The sequence below is a fragment of the Octopus bimaculoides genome, chromosome 20 (genome assembly GCF_046866305.1).
Source record: "Octopus bimaculoides isolate indiv1 chromosome 20, ASM4686630v1, whole genome shotgun sequence".
NCBI classification, from domain to species: Eukaryota; Metazoa; Mollusca; class Cephalopoda; order Octopoda; family Octopodidae; genus Octopus; species Octopus bimaculoides.
In genome coordinates this window covers 27,829,465-27,844,335 of record NC_142947.1, presented here as the reverse complement: position 1 = coordinate 27,844,335, position 14,871 = coordinate 27,829,465, and the positions used below count along the sequence as shown (strand labels likewise).

The 14,871-nt window shown below is 36.0% G+C and overlaps 1 protein-coding gene across 3 annotated transcripts in view; it reads left to right on the top strand.

Annotated features, from left to right (window-relative positions):
* Positions 1 to 14,871, top strand: part of LOC106882107 (acylglycerol kinase, mitochondrial) — a 207,970-nt gene that overhangs the window by 46,707 nt on the left and 146,392 nt on the right. The window contains exon 1 of one of the 3 annotated variants that reach the window (XM_089338269.1): positions 3,469 to 3,587. The exons of the other annotated variants lie outside the window; for them this stretch is intronic. The gene's annotated coding sequence lies outside the window, so the exon portion shown is untranslated. Of the gene's footprint in view, positions 1 to 3,468; positions 3,588 to 14,871 lie in introns of those variants that run through there. 3 annotated transcript variants of the gene reach the window in all.

The window sequence follows — 14,871 nt, the reverse complement described above, 5'->3', positions numbered from 1 at the left end:
TATTATTATTGTTGTTGTTGTTGTCAGTTGTTTCAATTCCTTTGCTACCATTTTCAATATAGGAGACCCTTTCTTTATATCCTGCCTTATTTAGTGCTGCATTATAGAAATTAGCTTCATTATTAAATACCCTATTGTTAGCAGATAGTTTGGAGAGTCTTAAAGATATATTTTTTACTAGATTTTCTATTATAGCCCTAGGATGGTTACTTGATTTACTTATATACTGTAGGTTAGTTAGGGGTTTGTGGTATGGTCTATATGTTTTATTCTTCATATCTAATGTTACATCTAGGAAATTTGCTACTGAGACATCATCTTCATAAACTATACCCATCCCCATTCTGCTGAAAAATCTGGCCAGCCTACCCTTAATTCTCTGTAGTTCCTGGTTCGAGCAATTCCTAACATATAACAGGCAGTCGTCTCTATACAAACCCCCCCCTAACCCTAGGGAATTGATCATTTAATTCATAGAGGATAAATGATCCCACCATATCAGCTATTTGAGCTGAGTCGGAACTTCCCATGGCAACATCAAATGCTCCAGGGGTATCTTTCCTTACCCATATCTTATCTTTAAAGCTAATAAACGATTTCCTTGCTGCTGTTATAACTTTAAATTCTTCTTTAGTGAGGCCTGCTTTTTTATGGAAGAACCACATTGCCTTGTTTAGTACTATTGGGTTAATTGATCTATAAAAGTTAGCTATATCAAATTGGATAAATTTTGTTTCTTCTTTATGTTCAATTGATCTAAACCAATTAATTACTTTGTCTGTATTAGACCATAATTCTAACTTTAACTTAGTGGTTATTGTGGGTAGATAGTTATTTATAATGTTCTTGCTTAATATTCCTATGTCCGATCTCGTTGGGCATACTAAGACTCATATGCCCAACGAGATCGGACATAGGAATATTAAGCAAGAACATTATAAATAACTATCTACCCACAATAACCACTAAGTTAAAGTTAGAATTATGGTCTAATACAGACAAAGTAATTAATTGGTTTAGATCAATTGAACATAAAGAAGAAACAAAATTTATCCAATTTGATATAGCTAACTTTTATAGATCAATTAACCCAATAGTACTAAACAAGGCAATGTGGTTCTTCCATAAAAAAAGCAGGCCTCACTAAAGAAGAATTTAAAGTTATAACAGCAGCAAGGAAATCGTTTATTAGCTTTAAAGATAAGATATGGGTAAGGAAAGATACCCCTGGAGCATTTGATGTTGCCATGGGAAGTTCCGACTCAACTCAAATAGCTGATATGGTGGGATCATTTATCCTCTATGAATTAAATGATCAATTCCCTAGGGTTGGGGGGGGGGGTTTGTATAGAGACGACTGCCTGTTATATGTTAGGAATTGCTCGAACCAGGAACTACAGAGAATTAAGGGTAGGCTGGCCAGATTTTTCAGCAGAATGGGGATGGGTATAGTTTATGAAGATGATGTCTCAGTAGCAAATTTCCTAGATGTAACATTAGATATGAAGAATAAAACATATAAACCATACCACAAACCCCTAACTAACCTACAGTATATAAGTAAATCAAGTAACCATCCTAGGGCTATAATAGAAAATCTAGTAAAAAATATATCTTTAAGACTCTCCAAACTATCTGCTAACAATAGGGTACTTAATAATGAAGCTAATTTCTATAATGCAGCACTAAATAAGGCAGGATATAAAGAAAGGGTCTCCTATATTGAAAATGGTAGCAAAGGAATTGAAACAACTGACAACAACAACAACAATAATAATAATAATAATAATAATAATAATAATAATAATAATAATAATAGGAATAAACACAAAGTAAATAAACTAAATAAATCAAAGTACCCTCATAAAAACAACATAGGTAACTTAAAATTCTTTAAAAACAATATTAATAACCATGAGGATAATAATAAGGATAATAAAATCTGGCTCATAATCCCATTTGGGAGAAATATCAGGAGTAATCTGATAGCTAAGTTTAGAGAAGTGATAGGTAGACACTTCCCAAGGAGCTCACACTATGGTAAGATTATCAACACACATATAATCAGATTTGGATTTTCAAATACTAGGAACATAGCACAGATAATAGCAGCACATAACATTAAAATACTTGAGTCTAGGGAAACAGGTATGAATGAGAATTTGAATAATAATATAAATGGCAGTAATAATAATAATAATAATAATAATAATAATAATAATAATAATAATAATAATAGTGAGAATGATAACAATGATGGTAATAATAATAATAATAATAATAATGATAATAATGGTGATAATGATAGTAGTAGTAATAATAATAATAATAATAATGGAGGTTCATTTATTAATAATAGGAGTAAGAGCATAATCACAGTAAAAGAGATAAACCCTAGGAGAATAAAATTTGAAGGACCTAATGCGAAAGTCAAAAATATAATATATCAATGCAAAGTAAAGACTCAAACAGATACCATGGCATACTTGGGGTGCACTTCAGGACAGGTATGCCGTAGAATTTCTAACCATTTCTCATGCTTTAGAGATAGGAAGAAAATGGCTAGCACTAGTCTTAGCAAATACATCTGGGGTCTTAAGGAAAGTAATAAACAGTATTCATTAGAATGGTCTATAATAGCTAGATCAATGCCATATGAGAGAGGAAGAAAGTATTGTTCGCTCTGTACGGTGGAACTGTACCACATACTCTTCTCTAAGGATAAATTGATTAATAAAGTAAAGAATAATGCTCTGAAATGTACGCATATCATAAGAGGTACATTTCGTTGGTATAAATGATCTCAAGATGTGATGAAGTACAGCATGATGTCTCATGTATGTGCAATTATGCATATATGGATGAGTGCATAAAAGAGAGTGTGTGTGTATATATATGTATGTATGTATATATGTATATATATATATATATATATATGTATATATATCTGTGTATGTATATGTATGTGTGTATATATATATGTGTATGTGTATATGTGTGTGCATGTGTATGTATATATGTATGTGTGTTGTATTTGTATGTATGTGTATATATGTATGGGTATATATATGTGTGTATATGTATGTATATATATATATATATATATATATATATATATATATATATATGTGTATATATATATATATGTATGTGTGTGTGCATGTGTATGTATGCATATGTATACGGGTAATATAGTATAGTAAAGAGAAATAAACAAAATAATTAATCTAGTGGAAATCCACAGGAGAGCAATAAAAATAGAAAATTAAGGAGTTATCTCCCCTATAATAACAAACACGAAAGCTAACGATGTCCTAAAGACCTAATAATAGTTATGTATGTGTTTTTTCGTGTTTTGTTCGAAAGGTAACCACTCTTGAAGAAGTGCCAAACGTCTAAATCCAATGGTCCAGTCACTGGATAAGTTTGGCACAGAAATGTTAACATAGAGTGGTGAATAAATCGATATATCGAATTTGAAGTCTCTGTCTCTTTTGAATATGAAAATTTAAAAGTTTAAAAATCTTATGATATAAATATAAACTGTGAGAACGACCCTTAAGGAATCTAATTAATGATCTCCTAAGGTAAGTTCTTATGCTATATTGGTAACGGTTGCTACATCCTCTGGAAAAAAATTATAATATATATATATATATATATATGTCAGGTCGCTCTTATAAGTATTCCTGAGCGCTACTGGTAACATGTAATCCAGTACAACCTGTCTCATGGTCGGGTCGTCGGCGACTAAACTGGCAACCCCACCAAGCTCGCTTGGTGAGGAGGGTGATTGTTGGCATCCTGCGGGATGAAAAATAAGACTCGTCGAAAGGACGTAAGAACTACTGTGTAGTAACGTCCACCCAACAATGTTTGTTTCTGTGTGTGTTTAAATTCTGTGTGTGCGTGTTGTTGTGCTGTGTGTGTGTATATTTTTATATGCATTTCTTTTTATATATATATATATATATATATATATATATTTTTATATTTACTTTTTATGTATCTTTGTGTTTTTACACATCGTATTTATGTGTTTTTTACACATCGTTTTTATATATATTTTATATTTTATATGTATCTCCATTGCATTTACTTTTCTCCTTTCATATCTACATCTTTTATATTGACTTTTCTATGTATTTTCTATGTACTTATTATATTCTGTTGTTTTTTTTTAATATGTGGGGTAGATGAGGCCCATTAGCCAAGTGAAGGCAACTCTTCTAGGAGAAGGACACTCCAACATAAAACCAGGTCCATGACTTCTGTGGGAGCAGACTGGGCTCTTTTTTTTTTTTATTTTTTTTTTTATGAGGTCGTGGTTAGGACAACCAGTATAGGAGAATAAAACTCCGAATTCAAATTGATCTACCACTGCTGGCTTGCAGTCTCCTTTTGAGGAAAAGCCTAGGAGAGGATACTCTGATATAAAACCTGCAGTCAACTTAGTACTAGTCATCTTGCTCTCGCTTGTCACTGGATTATACTATTTTGACCTAGAGAGTGGCAAAGGTGTTGTACAAGCGTTTGTCACTAAAATCCAATGAAGTACAGATGTCCCCAACAAGACAAAACACTGTCAAATCACAGTCATCTTAGTATGACCCGAGAAAAAATTAGGGAAAAGAAAGAGAGAGAGAGGAGGGGGAAGGATGGATGGAGGGAGGAAGGAGAGGGGAGTGAGAATGGCAGGAGAGGAGAGGAAGAAAGAAGAAAGGAGAGAAAAGTCCTGTGGCGATGGAGGAGTAGCGACGTATGCAGACTTGACCGGTTGGAAGCATACAGTTACAAATCTGCACATAAAGCAGCAGGGTTCTTATCTTAACATCGCTAACAGGGGCTGTTTTCGGTGGAGAATCCTGTGTCTGAGCAGCCCTTTTAAGGAGAACACTGCTCACCTGGATATACTGGGAAGGTGCTAGAAAAGGTGCATTAAAAATTGTCTGTCCGCACTCTGCTGGTTAGTTTACTGCGGCTAATGATGGTTCAATATAGCAGGAACGAACGAAGAAATATAAGCAATAATAAAAAGTATGCGAGGAAAAAGGTTTTACTTAACTTGGCATGCTGGAATGTGAGAACTCTCTTGGATCGAGCGGATAGGCCTGAAAGAAGAACAGCTCTAGTAACTAAGGAGCTGAAACGTCTTAATGTTGATATTGCAGCTCTATCTGAAACAAGATGTTCAGGTGAAGATCATCTTGTTGAAAGAGCAACCGGCTTCACAGTGTTCTGGGTTGGGAGGCCAAAGGGAGAGAAAAGAGAGGGTGGTGTTGGGTTTGCAATTAGAAGTAATTTACTGAAAGACCTAGAACAACCACAAAGTATAAATGACCGCATGATGAAACTCCGGATCCCTCTCTCTTGTGGAAGCTTTGTGACTGTTTTCTCCATCTATGCTCCCACACTCTCAGCAAATGAAGAAAATATCCATGCATTCTATGAGGAACTTAGAAGTAGTATCCTCTCAGTCCCTCTGAATGAGAAGTTGGTTGTGCTCGGCGACTTCAATGCACGTGTTGGCAGGGACAATAGTGCTTGGAATGTACTTGGGCGGTATGGAATAGGTAAGGTGAACAAAAATGGTTTACACCTGCTACAAATGTGCTCTGAACTAGGGTTGGCTGTTGAGAACACATTTTTTCACCATAAGCTGAAACATAAAGTCACCTGGATTCATCCAAGATCAAAGCAAGGTCACATGATTGACCTTGTATTAACTCGGAAATCTGACCTACAGGATTTGTGTAGTTTCAGACTATTGCGAGGAGCTGATTGTGATACTGATCACAAAATGGTTAGGGCTAAGTTCAAATTCAGGGTTCGTACAAAAAAGCGCAGTGCAGGTGTGCGAGTCCCCCAAAAAATTGATGTAGGACAACTTAAACAGTCACAGGTCTCACAGCTATTTCGGGACAGATGCAGTAATATTTATTTTGAAGGTTCATGGCAATCTTTTCGAGAAGGATTATATAAGGCTGAAGTGGATGTGCTGGGTTTTAAGAGGAGATAACATAGAGATTGGTTTGACTCCAATGATGCAATGGTAAATGAGCTACTGGCAACAAAGAGGTCTACTTATGAAAAACTTCTTAACCCAAACATTAAGGGCGAAGAAAAACTAGAAAAGGTATACAGAGCGCACAAAGCAGAACTGCAAAAGGAATTAAGGAGGCTCAAAGATACCTGGTGGAGTAATTTGTCTGAGGAAATACAGGCATCTTATGAAAGGAAAGACATTAAAAACTTGTATGGCTTATTGCGACAAGCTTTTGGACCGCATTCCTCAACGTATGTTCCCTTGAAATCAAAAGACGGAAATGAAGTTATTAAGGATCTTCCTGGAATAATGAGCAGATGGAGGGAGCATTTTGCGGAACTTTTCCATAATCCATCTGTAGTGAACATGGATGTCATAAATAATATCCCCCAAAGAGTGATAATGCAACACATGGACGATGTGCCTTCCATTGAAGAAGTAAAACTGGCAATACGGAAACTGAGATCCAACAAAGCTCCTGGGCTGGATGGTATTCCAGCTGAAATTCTGAAAGCAGGTGGGGATCACATCTCCTCCGAAATTCATAGCCTGTTGTGTCAAGTTTGGACTGAGTCCTCTGTGCCACAGGAATGGATAAATGGCATTCTAATCCCTATATACAAAGGTAAGGGACCCAAATCAGTGTGTGGTAATTCCAGAGGAATAACTCTCCTGGCACATACTGGGAAGATACTTTCGAGGATCATGTTAGAACGTCTCGTGGAGAATGTGTGTCCACATGTGATTCCTGAGGAACAGTGTGGTTTCAGACCCGAGCGGGGAACAATGGATATGATATTTTCTGCAAGGCAGGTTCAGGAGAAATGTTTAGAGGAACAAATGCCACTATACTAGGTTTTTATAGATCTAAGGCATTTGACACGGTAAACAGGGATGCACTGTGGATTGTTTTGTGCAAACTTGGTTGCCTGACACATTTTGTGAGCCTCTTCGAGAAATTGCACAGCAACATGAAAGCTCAGGTAGTTTTTAATGGTAATCTATCTGATGAATTTTCAGTGGACAACGGTGTAAAACAGGGAGATATTCCTGCCCCTACACTTTTCTCTATATATTTTGCCACATTGCTTTGGTATGCATTTGAGGATTGTAACAGGGGAATCGGAATCAGATTCCGGACATCTGGTAGCATATTTAATCTGACCAGGTTTAACTGTAAGGCAAAGGTTTTCAGAGTACTTGTCAGAGAATTGCTCTATGCTGACGATGCTGACTTGCTGGCACACACAGAGGAAGATATGCAACATTTAATGGATAGATTTTCCACTGCATGTACATATTTTGAACTCACAGTAAGTCTGAGAAAAACCAAGGTAATGTTTACCCCCACACCTGGACAAATATATACTGAACTAAACATCTTTGTGAACGGAACAAGATTAGAAGTCATTGACACCTTTGTTTACCTTGGAACCACACTGTCAAGGGATGGTGGTCTTGATGCAGAAATATACTATCGAATAGCGAAGGGAAGTGCTGCATTTGGAAAGCTTGAAAAGCGAGTATGGGCTGATAGAGATATCTCCCTGCAGACAAAAATCAGCATCTACAAAGCGTGTGTATTGACTGCACTTCTTTATTCAGGCGAAACATGGACCACTTACAAGCGTCATGTAAAGATGCTAGAAAGGTTTCATCAAAAGTGTCTAAGACGCATCCTAGGAGTAAAATGGAAGAGTTTCGTAGCAGATACAGAGGTTTTGCGCAGGGCGCACTGTAGCTCAATTGAAAAACATATTATCCTGGCCCAAATGAGATGGACTGGGCATGTAATTAGAATGAAGGATGATCGTTTGCCGAAGCGCTTATTTTATGGTGAGCGACCACGGCAGAAACCGAGAACGAGTTATAAAGATTGCATTAAACAAAACCTAAAAAAACTAGATATGTATGAAAGTGATTGGGAAGGAGATGTTCTGGATCGAAGCAAGTGGAGAGCTGTGATGTCTGGGAGGAAAAGATGTTTCAGCAACTTGAACTTAAGCGGGCCTGTCGAAAGGGAAAAATTGTAAACAATGGAGAGTATAGGATGTGTATTGTGTGTGATCGCGTTCTTCTGTCAAAAGCAGGATATGTGAATCACATGAAAACACATGAGGGTAGAAATTTCAGACACCCTAAATACCAACTGCCTTCTGCGACCTGTGGCATATGTCACAAGGTTTGTAAAACAATACCCGGACTTAAGAGACATATGCTGGTTCACAGAGGCGTTTCCTTAGAATCAGATACCAGCGAGCAAGGATCGAGAGGCCTGAACATTTGTCATGTGTGCTGTAGACCTTGTCGCTCAGCAGCCGGACTTCAAAGTCACTTGAGGGCTCACCAACGGAGTGATTGTACTGCGTGATGATATGTGTGGATTGTTGATGGGATGGCTATCATCTGTCAAGATGGAGCAGTCGTCATATATAATATATATATATATATGTATATATACATACGTATATATACATATATATATATGTATATATACATACGTATATATACATATATATATATGTATATATACATACGTATATATAAAGTATGAAAGTATAAATGTATAAAAGTCAGTGCTAGTACATATATATATATATATATATATATATATACACACATACATACGTATACATAAAGTGTGAAAGTATAAATGTATAAAAGTCAGTGCTAGTACATAGACTACGCGCGTTTCATGGCTGAAATACGTATATATGTATGTGGTATAGTTATTATTCTGCATAAGTCTGAGAGTTTTAAGTATTTTAGTATTTTTAATCCCCAAACATTTTATTTTAGGTAGTTTTTCTTTTTCGATATTTTCATTATTATTTTAGTAATTATAATACGCATTTATCTCTGAGTAATAGACGCCATATTTAACCACGTGACTTTTTAGTATAAATTCTATAGTACACTCATTTTGGTTTAATCTACAGTTACTCGCCAGCAGATAAGTCATGTTTTCTAATTTTAATTTTCTAAACAATATTGACACACGTCTTTTATTAACTTTATACACTAACACATTTTTTTACTATTGTTTACTTCTTCCATAATGTTTTAACCTTGTTCACTATAATACTCTTTTTCAATATTTTTAGATTGTATCTCTTAATAATTATAGTAATATCATTAATGTAGGGATTAGTTTACAGGTTTTGTCTCTTTATATATATTTTTATTTCTCATGTTTATGTTTATTCCTTGAATGATTTTAGGTATTTTTTTTTAGGAATTTGACCTGAAGAGTGACTGATTTTGGGAGTAAAATCATTTCCCCGTTCTAATGAATTTGGATAGAATTTGCTTATGATTTTATATAGTACTATTTCAGCCATGAAACGCGCGTAGTCTATGTACTAGCACTGACTTTTATACATTTATACTTTCATACTTTATATTATTGTATTAATTTCCACTGTCCTATTTATAATTTTGATTTTTAAATTCATATTTTTATGATGAATGTTTCTTTATATGATAGATTATATATTATTAAAATTATTAAAATTTTAGATTAAAATCTTAGATAAATATTGATATGGTACATGCCACACAGCATGGTTTTCGACGGGTTCTTAGTTGACTGAGTTGTAGAGTGGTGGTTTGTCTCTAAATTAGTTATATACATATATATTATATATTACGAAACCCAATGTAATATTATACCAATTTTTGCCTGTAAGGTTGGAATAAGTTTTTATTCCCTAATATTATTACTATATATATATATATATATATATATACATATAAACGCATGTATATATATATATATATATACGTATATGTATATATATATGTGTATATATATATATATGTGTGTATGTATGTATATACATGTGTATATATATGTGTGTGTATATATGTGAGTGTGTGTGTATATATATATGTGCATATATATGTGTGTGTGTATATATATGTTTATATATATATACGTATATAAATATATGTATATATATAGATATGTATATATAGATATGTATATATATATATGTATATATATGTGTGTATATGTGTGTATATATATGTGTATATATATGTGTTTGTGTGTGTGTGTATATATATATATATATATATATATATTTGAAGGTTTGGAGGTGATGTACAGAAATTATATAGAAAAAAATTAAGGTACTCAGAAATCTGGATGTTTGTACATTTACAGATTTTTATTAATGTCACATATTAAATAAAGCACTTTTCACCTAGTCCTGTAGGATTTTCAAATTGTTTTGAGAAAACTTTGCGGAGGGTCTCTTTATATAGTTTTATTGAGTGTGTAGGGGTGGAGAGAGAGATATATAGGACAGTAAGAGAGGGTGAGGAAAAGTGAGAGAGAGAGTGTGTGTTGGTGTGTGTGTCTGTGTGTGTGTGCGTGTGTGTGTCGATGGGAAAGAGAAAAGAAGAAAATTGGGTTCATAGCTGGTTAGTTCTTTTCAATAAGTTTATTTTTAGCTTTTTAAAGGAATGGCAAAAGCAGGTGTGATCGTTTTGAAGAAGTTGCTTTCACTTCACTACCGAGCGCAGCTCTGTGCGCCTTGGGTATGTGCTGTGGTGCTCTTATGTTTACTGTATTGAAAGTGTTTTGCGTAGAATGTGTGCAGTACCCAGTAGTGCAATTTTCTGTATGTTATATATATTTGTAAGTCCTGGTGTTTTTGTTATGTATTTGTCTGAATATTTTTTTATTATACCTAAGGCACCTACTATGATAGGAATTGTTTCTGTTTTTAGATTCCACATTCGAGTTATCTCTATTTCCAGGTCTTTGTATTTTGAAAGTTTTTCCATTTCTTTTAGAGAAACGTTGTCATCTGCTGGTATTGATACATCAATTAGAAAGCATTTTTTTTCTTCATGATCTTTGACAACTATATCTGGTCTATTTGCCTTAATTTCTCTATCTGTGTGTATTGGCATATCCCAGAGTATGGTTGCTTTCTCGTTTTCTGTGACCTTTTCTGGCGTGTGTTTATACCATCTTTTTTCTGTTGCTATTCCATAATGTTGGCATAGCTTCCAGTGTATATAGGTCCCAGCTCTATCGTGTCTGTGAATATATTCCTTCTTAGCCAGGACTGGGCAGCCAGAGATAATATGATTTATTGTTTCTTGTCGATCTCCACATATTCTACAGTTACTTGTTATATTTCTTTTCATTATGTGTTTTTGGTAATTTCTGGTGGGGAGGCTTTGGTCTTGTGCAGCAATTAAAAATCCTTTATTATTATTATCATTATTATTATTATTATCATTATTATTATTATTATTATTATCATTATTATTATTATTATTATTATTATTTGTATTATCATTTGCATTGTTAGTCAGTCTTATAATTCTTTCAGATTCAATTTCACAAGGTGTGCTATTTCCATTTCGACTATCATCAGTGCCATTAATGAATTTCCCATTATCAGTTTTAATGTTCTTACCAAAATTATTATTATCATTTCTATCATTACCTTATCTTATTTTATTCCTGTTTGTTGAAGCGATAGTAGACCCAAGATTGGGAGTGACTGAATAAGCTAGCTTTATTGATGATTTATTGCATATTGAGTAATATTTATGATTTTTGGGGAAGTTTCCTTTCAATAATTTAAAGACTTTTTGAGGCAAGTGAAATTGAAATTGAACTAAATTCGACGACTGGCACCCATGCCAACGTCGTCTCCTTCATTGGACACGAAACTCAGCTTGCGAAGACTTATTGGGGCAAGCGAAAGCGAAATCGGTGATGGCACCTGTGCCCAGCGTCGCCTTTCTGGCACTTGTGCCCATGACATGTATAAAGATTTTCGAGCGAGATCATTGCTAGTGCCCCTGGACTGGCTCTTGTGTGGGTGGCACATAAAATACACCATTTTGAGCATGGCCATTGCCAGTACCGCCTGACTGGCCTTCGTGTGAGTGACACATAAAAGCACCCACTACACTCTCTGAGTGGTTGGTGTTAGGAAGGGCATCCAGCTGTAGAAACTCTGCCAAATCAGATTGGAGCCTGGTGTAGCCATCTGGTTTCACCAGTCCTCACTCAAATCGTCCAACCCATGCTAGCATGGAAAGCGGACGTTAAACGATGATGATGATGATGATGATTTTCCACTTTATCTCCTTTATTCCTATCATTGTTAAACTTAATTTTATCATCACAAATATTGGTCCTTATCGACTTAATGTGATCTTCGAGGGAATCGAATAGAGATTTTCTGCTATCCGAGATCTGTTTCTTCTCATCCATGTTGTTTTCAATTTTGTATTGAGTATATATTTAATATTATTAGTAAACCTGCTTAATTTTAAAGCATTATTATAGATAGGGACATATTGATTAAAAATGTTTTCATTAGCTGATAGGTTTGAGACTCTAACAGATATTGCAGTTACAATGCTATTGATGGTTGCTTTAGGATGATTGGAGGATACATTTGATATATTGGATAGTTTGATTAGGTTTTCAAAAAGGGTAATATCCAAAAAAGTGATATCCAAAAAATTTGTTACTTTAGGATTATTCTCGTATACAATGTTCAGATTATAAAAGTCCTTCAAAAACTCCCTTAGCTCTTTCTTCAATCTCTCAATCTGAGGATTCAAATGATTAGAGACAATGAACAATGCAACATCCCTATAAATCCCTCCAGAGTGAGATAGAAAATCTTGTCCAATAGAAATAATCTGATATCAGTTATTTGTGCTGAGTCCAAGGATCCCATAGTAATATCGAAGAAGTTAAAAGAATCTGATTTAGACCAGTGCTGTTTTCCATAATTTATCAGGATCATTCTAACTGCTTGGATAATCTCAGTGTTGTTTCTCTTATAACAGGGATGATTCTATCTAATATGGATTTGTTGATCCTACCCAAGTCAGATTTGGTTCGACAAATTAGACGTAATGTTGAGGACATGCGTAGGCTCGCAAGGAATGAAGCCAGTATGCTCCGATGGATGTGTAATGTCAGTGTGCATACTAGATAGAGTATCAGAACCTTGAGAGAAAAGTTGAACTTACGAAGCATCAGTTGTGGTGTGCAAGAGAGACGATTGTGCTGGTATGGTCATGTAGCGAGAATGGATGAGGATAGCTGCGTGAAAAAGTGCCACACCTTAGCAGTTGAGGGAACCTGTGGAAGAGGTAGGCACAGGAAGACCTGGGATGAGGCGGTGAGGCACGACCTTCGAACATTGGGCCTCACCGATGCGATGACTTCTGACCGAGACCTTTGGAAATATGCAGTACGTGAGAATACCCGGCAAACCAAGTGAGACCTAAATCTATGGCCTCAGCTAGTCCACTTATGCGTACCTTCCTTCATTGGACACTAAACTCCACTTGCGAAGACCTGTTGAGGGAAGTGAAATCGAAATCGAGTTAAGTTGGACACTAAACTCCACTTGCGAAGACCTGTTGAGGCAAGTGAAATCGAAATAGAGTTAAATTGAACCCTAAATTCCACTTGCGAAGACCTGTTGAGGCAAGTGAAATCGAAATCGAGTTAAATTGGACACTAAACTCCACTTGCGAAGACCTGTTGAGGCAAGTGAAATCGAAATCGAGGTAAATTGGACACTAAACTTGCACTTGCGAAGACCTGTTGAGGCAAGTGAAATCTAAATCGAGTGAAATTTGACGACTGGCAACCATGCCAACATCGTCTCCCTCATTGGACACGAAACTCAGCTTGCGAAGACTTATTGGGGCAAGCGAAATCAAAATCGTGATGTCACCTATGCCCAGCGCCGCCTTTCTGGCACTTGTGCCCGCAGCATGTGTAAGGACCTTTGAGTGAGATCGTTGCCAGTGCCCCTGGACTGGCTCTTGTGCGGGTGGCACATAAAATATACCATTTTGAGCGTGGCCGTTGCCAGTACCACTTGACTGGCCTTCATAGATAGAGATCGTTGCCAGTGCCCCTGGATTGGCTCTTGTGCGGGTGGCACATAAAATACACCATTTTGAGCATGGCCGTTACCAGTACCGCCTGACTGGCCTTCGTGCCGGTGACTGGCCGTCGTACGATTTTCGAGCAAGATCGTTGCCAGTACCGCCTGACTGGCCTTCGTGTGGGTGACATGTAAAAGCACCCACTACACTCTCTGAGTGGTTGGCGTTAGGAAGGGCATCCAGCTGTAGAAAATCTGCCAAATCAGACTGGAGCCTGGTGTAGCCATCTGGTTTCACCAGTCCTCACTCAAATCGTCCAACCCATGCTAGCATGGAAAGTGGATGTTAAATGATGATGATGATACAATGAACATCAACGTAGCTTTAGAAATAGAAAGAAGGCAAATTCAACCGGACTTAGTAGCTATATCTGGGAATTAAAGGACGATAATACAGCATACAAACGAAAATGGCATATACTCAGAAGAGCAAACTCAATTAACAGACGTTGCGATCTTTGCCTAACTGAACACCTCGAAATCCTAACGGCTACAACACATCTTCTAAACAAAAAATACAAAAATAACTAGTTTGTCTACACACTACAAAATTTTCATTAAATATTTACTAGGACAGAGTTAGGTCCCTCTTCACCTAAACTTAGAGTTACTCCCCTTTACTTACACCGCCGGTGCCAAAGAACCATAACATCCGCTTGATTTAACAACAGCCATGTGCGTAATGGGCTTGATTAGGATTGGAATTACGGACTTAAACAGCACCCATCCTACCTCTCCTTCGCAGAAATATTATTAACCCTGATTCCAACTAAAATGTAAAACTTACTATACCTTACCTCTATTCTCACACCACTAAATGCATTCTTTTACATTAGTATATCCTCCTCCTTTCTATACCTTCATCTCTCACAC